This window comes from Telopea speciosissima, chromosome 4 (assembly GCF_018873765.1).
Source record: "Telopea speciosissima isolate NSW1024214 ecotype Mountain lineage chromosome 4, Tspe_v1, whole genome shotgun sequence".
NCBI classification, from domain to species: domain Eukaryota; kingdom Viridiplantae; phylum Streptophyta; class Magnoliopsida; order Proteales; family Proteaceae; genus Telopea; species Telopea speciosissima.
Genome location: NC_057919.1, coordinates 17200879 through 17215835, shown reverse-complemented (window position 1 = coordinate 17215835; position 14957 = coordinate 17200879). Strand labels below are relative to the sequence as shown.

The window sequence follows — 14957 nt, the reverse complement described above, 5'->3', positions numbered from 1 at the left end:
ATCTGAATTTTAACAAAGGACTCACTAGTAGCAACAAAATCCAATATGTTCTCAGAGATGTCATGGACAAAAGAAAACGATAGGAATTAGAAAATCCATAAACAAGAAATGGTGTACTCTCAACCATATTAAAATTTAGGTTCATCCATCATATCTCCGCTCCATACCGTTTAAGTGGTGTAGAGTCATAAACACCCTCATGATAGACCGTTACTCAACAAGCCAAAGCATATCCATAGATAAAAAAACGTCCTAATTAGAAAACCTATCCATAGAGAGGTTTTGAGGGTGATTTATTTTAATTAATTAATTAAATTAAAATTTTACTTTTTAATGGACAGAGCAGAAGATGCTTTTCCCATGCAATATGACAGCCTCTTACAGCCGTCAGATTCCAACTGCACGCACACGACTTCGTATCTCACCTTTAATTTTCCTTTGTCCTTGGGTCTTTGAAGGGAATCCAAACAGTATTCTTGGAGCGACTCCTCTTTCCACAATTGCCAAGATTGCCCCTCTGCTCTCCTCCACCATCTAATAATTTCGGACAGGATAGGATAGGAGGATCAGCCTCTCTTTTTGAATTTTTTATTATTATTTATTTTTGGTAGATTTTCTTTTTGGATTCTGACTCTCCAATTTGGGATTGAATTCCATGGAAATTACCAGAACAACCTCATCAGATGTTGTCCATCATCCATTTGTTGTCGGGTGAGATTGTGAGAATGGTTCTTACAACCTGGGGATATTTTTGTCATACATGTGTTTATAATTAAGGCACAGTTTTTCTAATCTAGTAGATTGAGAGTTTGTCTATAAAAATTGACATAAATATTTGTAAACTGAAATTTTATGAATATTTGGACCTGAAATATCTCTATTTGTATGTTAAGTTCAGTCACAACCGGCTAAGTGATGAAATAAATTTTTTAAAATCTTGTAGAAAAGTAAAATATTTATAAAAGAAATGAACATCTGAAAATTGGGAAAGGGTTTGTTGGCCGATAGACCATGGAGATTTGGAGGCAAAATAGAGAGAAAAAACAAAAAGGGAGGGTATTATCAATCTTTTGTCAAATAAGGAGATATATTCAATTTCCTTGGTCAGGAGCGGTCTGGTGCTCCAAACCACAGTGTCAAATATTTGGTCAATGAACTAGAAAACTTTCTTCCTTGAAAATATAAGGGAATGTGCCAATACATAGGAGAGTATATACTCAATCCGATATTCAACATGTGGCCAGTCTTGGCAAATTTCTAGCTTATACAGCCATATGCTTTAGATTACTGTGTCGATCTTCACATGGTAAAATATGATGTTAGTCTAGAGAAGTTTTGAAGTCTTACCAGCCTAGAAAAACTTTTGCCATACAATTAGGCAAAAACTTTCGTGACATTTAGGGTTGAAATGACTAAAACCCCCTATTTGACAGCTTTCACGCTAGCAACAATCAAACTATTGTACGTGCTAATTAATGCACAACAATGGTCGTAAGTTAGCTAGCACTTAGGTGCATGCTAACATCTGCGAACTATCGCTTTATGCGATCATGTATAAAACCTTTCCCATATAATTAATGGGAGAGGGTTTCCTACACTGCCCGAGTGCAGTTTTGAGCAAGTAAGGGACCCTCATTTTGAATCTGACAAAAATAGATGGGGCATTTATGACATATCACCCCCTCTATGTGAGGGGTATATAATTTCATTTTTGAACTGGCTTTGAACAAATTTTTTCCCCATAATTAAATATACTTTTGCCATAAAATTAATTTGAGCTTGCCTATATAATTTATTTCTTTTTTATTTAATCAGGTTTCCTTTTTGAAAAAATATTGGGTTTCAAAGTTGAGATTCTTCCTTTCAAAAGTTTAAAAAAAAAATTTGATAAACAAAAGCAATGAGGGTATGAAAGTCAATCAATTAAAATAATTATGTCAATGCAAAAACCCGAAAATCGTACATTGACACGTGAGTAAACCTTATAAAATTCATTAGAAAATTTAGGTTCAGATGAGAGAAGGGAATTCGAGAGAAAACGAAGGCAGTAGTATGAGTGCCAACAACCTTGCTTGAGTATTTATATTGAGAAGGCAAAAGGATCTAATTTAGGATGCTATTCCAAAAGGAATCCAAAAGAGGGAAACAATGTCCAAAAGTTGACTAAACCGACTTAGTTCTACTACTGTCCGAGTTAATTTAGTCTTTAGAAAATATTTTTAGGTATCATTGTGAAGAAGCCTGTTTTAATCTAGATATGAATGGATACCTTGATCTTAACAGCAAATGACCTTTTTTTGTTTGATGAAAAACCTTCAGGTTGTTTCATATATACCTTCTCTATAAAATTATTATTTAGAAATGCCATTTTGAACTGCATCTGGTGTAGCTCAAGATCAAAATGAGCTATAAGTGATATGAAGATTTTAAAAGAATCTTTTTTTGAAATTAAGGACAATATTTATCTATAATCAATATCTTCTTATTTATTAAACGCTTTCAGCACAACTCATTTATATTATAGTGGAGGCACCTCTAACAACTCTACAAATTCTCATACTTGATTCTTTGTCATAGAATCCATGTCAACCTTCATGGTATTGAACAAATTAAAAAAAAAAAAGTCTTGATAGTTCACGGTTTTTGAAAATGATGTTGGATCTGCCTCAATTCTATTAACAACCTCACAATATTAGAGATAAATATATTAAATAAGATGATATTGCCTGTCTTCTGGCTCTCAATGATTTTCTTAATCATGTTTGTTCATTTTAAGTATTATCAGCTTGAACAACATGTTCAACAACAACTGCATTTTCATGAGATAATGGTTCATGTGATGAAGATTCTTCATGAAAAATAACTAAATGGATAAATCCTTCACTTTTGTATGTGGAAATAGGAACATGGGCGTACAAATTGTTCCTCTTGCTGTATGTTCTAGAAGGTAGAGATACATATACCTCGTATGATCATCTAGGAATGAGATACATATGCTTGGACATACACGAGATGTATGGCAATACAAAATGGGGTATTTGGTTGAATTAGACCATGTCCAATCTATCCAATGGTTGAAACATAACATCGATCCAGACTATCCATGTGGCAGAGTAGATACCTTGTAATATTTGAAGAATAATAGATGTTTGTGATAATAATAATTCACCTTATATTAATGTAGAAAATGTGATACACTAACATAAACTTTATCTACCTTTTTCAACCCTTTTTCTTCCACACGGATCTTGGTGAAAGTTAGGCCCTAATTAAACCCAAATCTTGGTAATCAATAAAGGTACAGCTTACCTTTTTGTTTCACTAATATGTCTTATCTGTGGATGCACAAGAGCATCTTCATCACATACATAACAAATGATGAGATGAGACAAATGACATACATAAGTTGGAGATAAAGAGAATAAACAGAATATTACAAACTGAAAACTTGAAATAACTAGGCTTTGAGAAAGCATAAAGGTTTTTTGTTAGGTAGAGTTTTAGAAGATGGGTTACTATATTAAGGGAAGCAGTTTTCTGTCCGGGAGTGTGGCCTACGCCAGCACTCCCGTGTGTCTATCTCTCTCCTCCTCAAAACAAGAGGGCAAAGATGTCTTTTCAAATGGGAAGGAGAGAGATAGACTCATGGGAGTGCTGGCATAGGCCACACTCCCGGATAGAGAACTTTCTCCCATATATTAAAAGGGTGTATCCAGTGCATGAGGTTTTCGTCACTGCAGGATCTGGGGGAGGATTATAATGTACACAACCTTACCCCTGTTTTCGTAGAGAGATTATTTCTAAACTCGAACCCATGACCTTATCGTTGCCGTTACACCAAAACCCGCCCTCTATGGTGTTAATATATTAAACCCATTAAATTAAAATCAACACATTCAAAAACCCAATTTACCCAAACATGGATTCGAATCATTTGTAGTATACCCTAAAAAGAATATCCCAAAATGCTTTTTTGAATAGAAGAAATGTGCAGGTTTTTTCTTGGGCTTAATTAAATTATTAAATCAAATCTTTTTCCCTTATTTATTTTGTTTCTTTCTTGCGTGTGCAAGCTTAGTTGTGTGTGTCCCCACTCCCCCACAAGAGGAATATTTTCTCTTGTTTCTGTAAAAAGAAAAGGAATATTAGATACTAAGCTCCAATGGCCAATAAGTTGACACACATAGATAGATAGAAATGATGGATAGAATCCCTCCTCTCACGATGGACTCACAGCTCACAGTTCACAGCATCTTTGATGTTGAGAGATAAGAGATGAGTCACTAATATCAATATTAATTTGGTGCATGAACATACTCACACACTTAAGAGGTGTTGAAGTGTGACCCATCGTTTACCAACAAAAAAAAGGAAGTGTGACCCACGTTTATCTTTTGTCTTTGTCACTGTCGGGAACTTGGGAAGGATCTCAAGGCATCTATGGCTTTGACGGTGACTTTCTTATAATAACCAAAAGGAATCCTAAAAACATTTTATCTTACTTTTTTCTTTTTAATGGTTGATATATGGAATCTAAAATAATAATAGAGGTGAGATATGAATTGTCCTTAGTGTTTGTTTGAAATGTCACGTTTGGAGAGGCATCATTGTTATTGGTGCTGGCCTGCTTGGTCGGTGAGACACTCCCACTAATCATTCTTCATTCCCTTCACCTTTGATAGATAGATCTATAATATAGGGGCATTTTTGTCATTAGAGCTATCATATAGAATATTGAAAGTCATTTTGCAATGATAAAATTGTTTTTCATTCTTTGTTAGTTATTTATCAGTATCAAATGCAAAAGTAACTGGGAAGGGATCCTTGTTTTGCCGAATGTGTTATAAGATAATCATACGATCGATTATGGTATATGATGCAGATTGTTGGATAATTGAGAAACATTATATAGATAAATTCGGTGTAGTTGAGATGATCAACAAAGAAAAATGATCAAATTCGAGTTGATTTGGGAACAGCTCCGATATATAATAAGTTATGAAAAAATCGTTTAAAATGATATGACCATGTGTAATAGAGACCTTTAGATGCCTCGATAGGGATGAATGAATTGATTTAGATTGAAGCAACTAAAAGAAATAGGGGCAGATCTAAAATAACTCTGGGAGAAGTGATGAGGAAAGACATGCATAGCTAAGGCCTTTGTCTCAAGTGTGACCTCGAGTAGAATTGATGTGGTCAATCTGATTATTGAATTAATAATAATAGATATAAATCACAGCTCAAAACCATATTTTCTTGAATGCACATGCTCTAATCATATAATTAATTACATCATGTAATTAGGTAAGGATTAGATGTTTCATGAGTCATGACGTGTAAGAGCAATTTGGAATGCATAAGTATATGGTGGACAAAGATATATTAAGTCATTAATGTTTACCCAAAAAAGAGGTACATTAATTAATCTTTGTTTAATTATTTTATCCAAAAGGAGGAAAAGAAGATATTAATAATATTCCTATTGAGTTTAATTGATAAGATTAAATTAGTGGAATAGAATCTGGTCAATAATGGAGTCGATGGTTAAGTTAGCTCGAAGATATGGAAAAGCTATTGGGCTTTTTAAACATGTAGACCATCTGAGTCCATCCTTTTGTGGGAAAAAGAGAGAAAAGGAAGAGAATAAAATATCAAGATTCCAACCTTACTTTTATATTCCCTTTCCTATGATTTTTTAATGGAATCCGAGGGAAAAGGAAGGAAGGAAATAGAAGGAAAAAAACAAAAGGGGTAAGTTGGGAAAAGAAAGAGAAAGATTCGGGGTGGAATGGAACTATGGAGAATAACATCTAATCTCCACGTGGCGATGTGTTTATGGCCTGAAGAAGAACACAATGGATCTGGTTCGCCGCATATACGCGGCTTCGGTTGGTTTCCACGTTGTAGTCTTCCTCTGCCACCCTTTTTGGAATTTGTTTTTTTATTTCCTTCTGAGATTCCCTTTCCAATTCCTCTTTCTCAATATGAGAGACCCCCACGTGTCTTCTACCTTCTTTTCCCGCATTTTCTCGATTTTTCACGTGCAGTCATGAACTCAAGCGTTCGCATCAGGATCTTTAGCCCCCAGTACTGGGGTCCTGTGCGCATCATGCGATTGGGTACCACTCATGTGTGTACGGTGGGACTCACTGTGCACACATGGGCAGTTCTCAGTCGCACGATGCGCATTGAACCTCCCCAGTACTAGGGGCAATAATTTTCCTTCGCATTATTCCCATCCAGATTCCCTCAAGCGATGGTGAACCAATGATTTACCAATCGGTATTAGTATCAGTATCAGTATCAGTATTGATATTAGTATTGATATCGATCGATACCAATTATAATCGGCTAGTATTAGTTTTAAGGGTAAATTGCACATCATCACCTGGTTTTTAAACGAAACTCAGATCATCCCCTGGTTTTTGAAAAAACTCAAATCACCCCCTAGTTTAGACCCCAATATGACAAATTAGTCTCTATCGTTAGTTTTATTCTGTTAAGTGATGATGTCAACCAGTTAAATAAATTTAAATCCTTAAACTACCCTTGACCAATGTTGAAGATGAAGGAAAGGTAGTATTATAAATTTAATTCTATTGTTTTAGTACAAGGGTAAAATAATCCTTTCATACCAATAACTAACAGTAGACTAAAACCGTTACTGTAGAGGGGATGATTTGAGTTTTTTCAAAAATCAAGGGATCATCTAAGTTTTGTTTGAAAACCAGGGAGTTACATGTAATTTACTCTAATTTTAATCAGAATGAGTATAAGGGAATGGCACTGAAGGAAAGTTTTTACTTGGTACATATAAAGGAGAACTAATGATGAATTTAGATTTCTTTGTTGTTTAATAATGATGACTATATATATTTGTTGGTGTTTCCTTCATCGTTGGTGAAAAGGAAATTTTCACCTTAAAATTTTATCATATTTTTTTTTCGGAGAAAATGACCATTTAGAGGCCCCAGACACAGTGATAGGTGAAATGATCGCCCTACTCTGCTCCCATGAAAGGTGGAAATTCCGCCTCTTGAGATGCCAGCGCACACTCTCATTGGTTATCATGCACATGTGATTTCTGCGCTCCCACACAGAGAATGCTCTCCTTTTTTTCCCCCCGAAGTTTTCACTCCATACATTTTTATTTCTCAATTAGAAAAAGTTTTGTGAGCAAGCAACATAGATGAGCCTACTAATAAAGTGCGATGGAACAATTTCATACGTGCGAGGATAGCAAGATCATTTCATGTTGTGAGGAGAGAGATAGAGATAGGACGTTAATAGGGATCAAAATCCTCTCCAATTCCTCAGGGGTGTAGTGTGGTGCAATTTGGGTTGAGACGTCGACACTTGGCAAGCGCGACATCCAACAGTCCGAGCTCAATTCAGCCAATTTTTTGTTCTTTCTTCTCGAACAAGGCACCATTGGATGTCACGCCAGCCAAGTGTTGACATTTCAACCCCAAATTGCACAGCATTGCACTTGAAGGGAATTGGAGAGAAATTTTTTTTCCCCGTTAATATACCTCACCTGATTGCTCGAGAACCTTTTTCCTTATCAACGGATTAAAATCCTCTTCAATTCTCTAAAAGTGCAGTGCAATTTTTTTTTCCCTTTCTTCAGCTCGGTACCGTTGGATTTAAAATCTTCCACATGCCGATCTTTTAGCGCCAAACTGTACCGCACTGCACATTTAGGGAATTAGAGAGGTTTTTTGTTTTACTAGCGTAGCTAATGGCAGGTCAACCTACTACAATTAGTTGGGTTTGGGTTCGGGCTTCAAATGCTTAAATAACCATTTTCTTGGTTAGCCTTATTTACGTGCTAGCTAATCCCATTCCAATACTCCTTCAACCCACCCCTCCAATCTCAATGGTAGAAGAGAATAGAATAGCATGAAGAAATGCTTAAAAACGTGTACAAGCTCCCCCGCCCCCCCCCCCCCTTCCCCCTCCCCCTCTCTTTTGTATCTTCCCTATTATTATATTGAAGGGCTAATGTTCTCTATGCCATAGCGCAGTCTATGCCCAGAAACATGGGTTGAATATTCCTGCCATTCAAGGGGGTAGGGTGGTCATTTTGCCCACCCCCATGCGTCTAAGTGCAGCCTACGCCCCCGACATAGAGAACATTTGGCCTATATTGAATTATTCTACAAAGAAATAGTATTAGTGTGTCTATTTTAATGGATGACTACGAGAATTGGTCTTGAAGTAGATAAGGCTTAATGGAAATCAAAGTTTCTTCTTGCATAATTGAATAGAGTTTCAATCAACTAATTAAGATATGGAAAAGGTTGGGTATGCTAGCGGTATATTGTAAGCGGAGTACCTTATGTGTCTATCTCTCTTTTCCTCTCTTTGAGGGATAGGAGAGCCATTTTAAAAGGAGAAAAAAAGAGAAATAAACACATAGGGTTTTAGGTTACGATATACTACTAGCATACCCATCCCTCTCCCTTAATATTAAGTCAAACATTTATTTGCTTTCCAAGAAGTGGAGCCTTTGGGTACCATATTTGACCCTTTGTGGATCCCCTCATTGCCTCATGAGGTCATGTTGAGGTTGATGGCCGATGGGCCCTTGAATTGCACCAAAAAATAAAAAATACAAAAAACAAGGGAAGACATGTGATGGAGCCGCATCATTCTTATCCTCAGACATAAACAATTATTTAGCCAACTCCTCTTTATCAATCAATGGTTTGGTCACTTGCATATCTAGAAATTTCAACTACTTAAAATTAATTACATGACTGGTCAACTATTGATAGCTGTCAAACAGATTATTATTATTATTGTTTTTGCAAGAGATTGCTATCTGATCATGTAGTTCCCGCACCAGCGTAGAGGTCAATCAAAGTATGGAAGGACATATCCATGGAAGGGATTTTGATTTTATAGGGGGTGGGGTGGTAATTTTGCACTCTCATGTGTTTGAGCACAGGGGCTATACATGGATGTTATACAATGTACTTGGAACATGAAACCGTCTTTTGATTGCCTTTCATTTTTTGTGTTATTTATTTTTTTTTTGGATATGTGATTGGCTCTTGTCTTATTATAAAAAATTCTTTCGGTTGGATCTGGTTCTCCCTTCTTGTTTTGTTGGGCTAGACCTCCAGCTCCTACCACGGTTAGAGGAGAGCTAGATCCTACCTATGAAATGACCAAAACCCCCTTGTTTTGCTGGATTGGACCCTCTAGCTCTCGGCACGGCTGAAGGAGAGTCAAATTGCTTTCGGTTAAGGGTAAAAGAGGATTCCAAAAGTATTTGAAAGTGATTTGTTATTATGTCATTTTTGACATTTGTCATCCTTTCACATGCTTCTCAAGTAAACATGTGCAATAAGAAGTTTAACCCTAATGGAAAAAAAAAAGTATACTAAACCAAAAGGATAAAAAAAATGTTACATATTACTTAACACCTCCAATATTTAAATGAAAGCAAAATAGATGCAACACAGATAACCTTATGAAACAAAATTTAGGTCTATTGGAGTCAAATGCCAAAAGATGATTCAAAGTAACCATTATTATGATAAAAGGATTCTTAGGTGAAGGTGCAAGATGACATTTTGAAAAAACTATAGAATTATCATAGAAATCAATACATAGGATAACTATCATTGTCTATAAGATTTTAGTGCCAATAAAATCACCATAAGATAGATAATGGCAGCTTCATGATTACATCTGATCCATTCATATAAAAGGATGGTCTCCCCCCCCCCCCCCCCCCAAAAAAAAAAAAAGGATGGGATCTTGAGGAAAAGTGCCCTAAATGGATAAGGTGAAGTCCAAAGTGTTTGTGGTTTAAAATTTGGTAATCTTTACCAACAAGACAAAGAAAAACTTGGTGCATTGATTGCATGGTTTGAAATAGTATGGCGATACTATGCAGTTTTGAAAATAATTGATATTGATACTAGGTTGATGTTGTATTGATGGAACAATACAGATAAGGGGTAAAATAGTCAAGAAAACTCATTTTAAAGAAAATCTAGAGATAAATTTGTTTGATATGATCAATCATATCGATACCATGTCGATATCGTATCAATTTTGAAGATGACCGTTACCCAATCCCATACCGTGCACTAAAACCATTATTGATTGCAAGAGATACAGGGAATATATAATGTTCTTAATTCTCTCTGGTGAGATTTGGTAATACTTCAAGAGAGATCAAATGTTAATTAAACAAGTAAAACAATACTCACTCATACTTGTTTAGGAAACTTTAATCTTCATCAGTCAAATAACCCTTTTTAATGGACATGGGGGGGGGAGAGAATATAAGAAAGGAATCGAACAGTATAGGTAGATTCATTGATTCAGATAAGATTTTCTTTATTTTATGTTTTGGAATTGATTCAGATAAGATTGGTGACCCATTTAGTTATGAAATCCTAAGAGACAAATGTTGGAAATTTCTTAGTTAGTCTTTTCTTCTGAAGGAGGGGAATCCAAAACAAGAAGGGACCAATGAGCCACCTCATCATCCCTTTGTTCTTTAAGATTAGGACCTATCTCTTGCCCTAATTATTGGGTTTGGTGCCATTTCACTGTCTCCCACTCAGATTTTAATTATTTTTGTCTTGTGAGAAATTGTTGGACACAGGAAATGATAAAAAATCTTAATTTATTGTATGAGTTTGATATTTCTTGTGTTTTCATTATTCTATTTTTTCAAAATATATAACTTTTATGAAAAAAATATATATAAAATTTTGATATCACCTATTATAAGTGACAAAATATTAAGAAGAAAAAAAGATAAAAGGAAATAAAATATAAGAGCAAAATATCAATGCTTGGACGTGTAGTCTTGCATTAGTGTGGGGGTCAATGAGAGCATGCGTAAAGATATCAATACAAATGAGATTTTTTATTTCAAGAGTGGTTAGACAGTAATTGCACACGCTCTTGTGTTTAGGCAAAGGAACCACGCGACCAAACAACATTCTCCCAATAAAAAACCCTAGAAATACAATATGAAATATTTAATAAAAGGGAAAAAGAACACTTCTTGATTGCACGGTTCGTGCACTTAAACACAGGAGCACATGAAATTACCGCCCATCCCCTCCTAAAGTTAAAAATTTCATCGGTGTTGATGCCCATACGTGCTCTTTCCCACACTGATGCAGGGACTACACAACCAAACCGTGATCTCTTGCCCTAAAAATATGGGTCGATCGACATTTTCTATGAGGGAGTGTGGCCCTTGCACACGGAGGGTGGGGGGGGGGGGGAATGAGGACAGACACATTAGCATAATGAGGGTGGGACTATCATTTTGCCCCCTTTGTGTGTAGATGTGGGCGATACACTCCCCCACAGAAAACTTTTCTCCTATAGATATAGACAGTCTCCAAAACTTTGGACCAAAGTGAGTTATATATCTATAACAAAAATGTAGACTAATTTATGCAAAAAACTGAGAAGCATATCTCTTAATAGATTGAAAGTTTCATATTCGCACTTTACATTTGTCCAATGGTTTGTTTGGCTACAAAGAAAAGTAAAGAAAAGAAAAACCCTAGAATCAACTGGGTTAGAGCTTCCAAAATGGTATTGGTCCCCCCACCAAGCCATGCCAAACCAAACAGTATCTAAATTAATTTCGGAGTGTGTACGGTTTCATTGAATCTGGTGAGATTCATTATTCATTGCACCGCTGACAGATCTGACACGACAGACCTAGAGGTTCTTGAGATTCCTTATTATCAGTTTCAGATTCTGGAAAAAAAAAAAACCCCAGAATTTGAGTTAGCGGAGTTTGCACATGGGAATTGAGAGATGACGTGTGTGTGTGCAAGGAACGAAGATCCCTTTCCAGTTTCCACTTCATTTCATGTTTTAATAATGTAATAGTTGAGGGAGACTCATCTGCAAATGCTAGAGGTTGGGTTGAGATGAGGCATAAAACACCCCACCAATCAGAGGCTGGCATGTGGTTGACCTAACCTCAGTTCGAGAATCGAATTGAGCCGAGCTAAAGACTGGGCCGACCCGATCTTCGATAAATCACCTAACAGAGCCGGACTCGCACAAGTTAGCCGGTGGCTGAGGCCGAGCTCACACAGGTCAGTCGTAAACTCCTGGCCGAGCTGACTGCCAAGACCATCCTCTTTGGCCGACCTCCTAGGCCGAGCCCTCCTACACGGAAGCTACCATAGCGTCCCACCAGGGATCGCAGGGCCACGTCAGCGCATCTCGAGAATCACGGGATAAGAATCGAGTCACGATCCCAGCTCGATACGAAGTCACACTCTACATGGACTCTTACCTTAATAAGAGCCCGGCCTCGAAAATAGCTCTCCACTCCGCCCTACACGAGAAAACCTTCCGAAAGAAGGACTCCTACCATACTAGGGCTCTCCCAACCGCTTCATCTCATCCTCACTCTATAAATACCCAGGTATGGAGTATCATTCCCCATCTCGCTTTCACTACGCAGTTACGCTGTTGCATTGGAGACCTGACTTGAACGTTGGAGAGTCCTTGGCCGGAGCCACACTGGCTCTCTTGTGCTCATCGCTTGATTTTTGCAAGCTCGTCCGTGGGCGAACCGAGCATCAGAGGTTTTCACCCGCAATAGGTTGGCTTGTTCTCGAACATGGGATATGTTTGGATGCCACGAAAAAGGAGGAAAAAGAAATTCTCCCTGTTTTCCTAATGTTTGGATGACTGGAGTGGATGGAATTGAAGAATTTTTCTCCTCTCAGGTTCCCTGCCCTGTCAGGCGCGCAGGTTCCTCTCATAGGAGAGCGTAAATGACGACCTCACCCCACCTGGGCAGTGTGTTTTGGGAAGGGGGTGAGGTCATCATTTTCGCCCCTCCCATGAGAGGAACCTGCGCACCTGACCGGGCAGGGAACCTGAGAGGAGAACGATCCAGAATTGAAGATCTTGTATTCTAAATTTAAAAACTGCATTGGGTTTGGCCTGATTGAAAACAAACCATCTCCAACTCCATCGCCTCTTCAACCCCTCATCTAACGTCGGAGAGGATTTGGACATGTATCCTCAAGTGTTGGGATGTGTGTTCAAATCTTCCCAGCCGTTAAATGGTGGTTGGAGAAGAGTTGGATGCCCAAATAGTTGGTTGATGCATATATATGAAACAAATCTTGAACCTAGATACAAGCAAGCATAGAAGACGTTCTTCCATAAATAATGTGGAACTAAACATTTTCAACTATTTTTTTTTTTTTTTGAAGAAATATAAAATTGAAAAGAGAGCGCTACATTATTCAACAAATACAATAATAACATGTACAATTCGATTCATGATATTAGTGACACTAAAACCTCTAAATTTAGCCGATTTAGTATTAGAAATGAATTCTCTTTAAGCTTATTTTAATTTATTGAATCTCATTCACCTATTTAATCTCCCATTATTTAAAACATCATTAGTCCATGCTTGCTGGCCCCATACATGACAGCAGGATCTAAAAGGAGAAAGGTAGGTGTGAGGTGAGTCACTTCGATCATTATCTTCTCAGGTTCTGCTTGGTACAGTTGTCCGGATCCTCTCATAGGGGGGCAAAAATGACGATCAAACCCCCTACCCGAACACACTGCCTGAGTAAGGTTAAGTCTTCATTTCCACCTCCCTATGAGAGAAACCGAACAACCGTACCGGACAACGAACATGAGAGGAAAAAAAATCGAGTCACTCACGAGGAATTCTTTTGGAAGTTCCTATGCAAAACACCATCACAATCTGTTCCCCAAAATATCCATTCCCATCTCATTTTGGCTTGTGGACCCTATTACACTATCACCAACTTCTAGGGTCTTCCGATTGTTTTGAGATGCCAAATCAATGGTCTTTATGATTATAATGATTTAGGGTTGACTGGAGTGAATTTACACGGGAAGTGGTTCTTAAAATTATCTTCCTAAAAGGGATTATTATGGGTTAATGTTTCCTACGATGCCCGCTTAAAATTGAAACTGCCCGTCTCCACCGGAAACACTATAACCCTTTCTAAGAAAATGTCCTAAATACCCCTTATTGAACAAATTTCTCTTTTCTACCCTCTCATTCGTCCGAAACTACACATGGGCGTTGGAGGGAACCTACTCCCCATATGTGATGTACTAGTAGTGTTTCTTGTCTTTAGAAACTCCATTAATTATAATAATTAAGAAATTTAAGACTTCATTGAATTTATTAGGTTCAATTAATAGAATTTGATGAGACTAATTTGAATGTGTTTGTATGCATTCTAAGTCAATAATGCATTCCAAGAAATCATACCAAAAACAATCTTAGTCTTCTATCCATAATCTTAAACATATGAACCCACGATTTATTTAACACTATTTATTTAATGTATATTTGTCATCTCATCTTCTCAACCTCGATATTTTGTGGGTCCCAAACACCCCACACCCTGAAGATCTCAACTCTAAATCGTGGTTAAAGAGCATGAACTATTTTGAAAGTAATTCCAATCATATGGTTACTTTTTGAAAATAAGGTTGCGGTTGATATGATTTTTTTGAATGCATTATCGAGAAAGAATGTAGATCAAACGTAACATAAGAGTGAAATCGTTAATGTCTTCGACATACATGTGAAGGTATATATTTGATAAAACTTTATTGAATTGGCATAAGACTTCTATCCCCCACCCCCCAATCCACTCTGTCCATCGTAACAGTTCATAATAGTATGTCATGTATTCATGAGGTATCGGAGGCTGATTCTATCCCCATATAGAGATGTAAAAGGATCGGATGTCATCGAATCCGGATATTTCACGATCGAATATGGATATCCCTAAAAGGATGCATATGCGATTTGAATTCGAATTTTTGACTATCGATTTACATCCTTGACTTGTGTAACCCAGACTTTTCTCCCTTGGCAAATACGATCCACTCTCAATCTTTGTCTCTTAGCCTCACGATTCTCAACCTCGGAC

General features: G+C 37.1%; 1 protein-coding gene across 1 annotated transcript in view; it reads left to right on the top strand.

Moving 5' to 3' along the window:
• LOC122660025 (protein OSB1, mitochondrial-like) overlaps positions 1-8815 on the top strand; it is a 29537-nt gene extending 20722 nt beyond the window's left edge. Inside the window, exons 5-6 of the transcript XR_006332600.1 lie at positions 992-996; positions 8795-8815. The gene's annotated coding sequence lies outside the window, so the exon portion shown is untranslated. The remainder of the gene's footprint in view (positions 1-991; positions 997-8794) is intronic.
• Positions 8816-14957: the final 6142 nt, after the last annotated feature.